Genomic DNA, 1,001 nt, shown 5'->3' with positions numbered 1-1,001 from the left:
CTGGTGGTCGTATACTTGCATTGTTTTTAGTTGGAGGTTCTGGTAGTTTGGCACAGGCTAATCTCGCAGAGCCAGACAATGTTTATTTAGTTGGTTTAGTTAGTTTCCTGTGTACATCTCTACATCCTGTGTATACATCACTACATCCTGTGTATACATCACTACATCCTGTGTGTACATCACTACATCCTGTGTACATCACTACATCCTGTGTGTACATCACTACATCCTGTGTATACATCACTACATCCTGTATACATCACTACATCCTGTATACATCACTACATCCTGTATGGAATGGAATGGAATGGAATGGACTTTATTTGTCATTGCTACAGTACAGGTACCAAACAACGAAATGTAGGAGGGGTGGCTCCCCTGGTGTTAGGAAAGGGAAAAAAATAACACATTTTAGAAAAAGCATAAAAGCATAAAATCACAAGAAGGTAAGGAGCTGGTTTACATCAATAAAGGCTATGTACACAATCCACTGTACTATACTGCACAGATAGTCAACTAAGGTTGTCATATTGCACAAAAGTATTTTTTTTTTGTCACAGTTTGCAGGCTTGAAAATGTACATGTTTGTGCCTCAGCACTAGCTGCCATACAATCCGTCCGGACTGTCCTGGGCCCAGAACTTAGGCCTTTTCTGTGTTCAGGGCCTTGACGGCCCTGTGGTAGAAGCAGTCCTTCAGTCTGTTTGTGTTAGCGGCCGGGGTCCTGTACCTCCTGTTCGAGGGCAGCCTGACAAAGTGTACGTGCCCAGGGTGGGTCGGGTCCCTGGAGATCTTGGAGGCCCTCCTGAGACAGCGTGTGTTGTACAGCTCCTCCAGAGAGGGGAGGGGGGCGCCGGTACATCACCAGTACATCACTACATCCTGTGTATACATCACTACATCCTGTATACATCACTACATCCTGTATACATCACTACATCCTGTGTGTACATCACTACATCCTGTGTGTACATCACTACATCCTGTGTATACATCACTACA

Source organism: Nansenia antarctica, assembly GCF_963989245.1.
Source record: "Nansenia antarctica genome assembly, chromosome: 2".
Classification (NCBI taxonomy): Eukaryota; Metazoa; Chordata; class Actinopteri; order Argentiniformes; family Microstomatidae; genus Nansenia; species Nansenia antarctica.
This window is presented reverse-complemented; position numbering follows the sequence as displayed.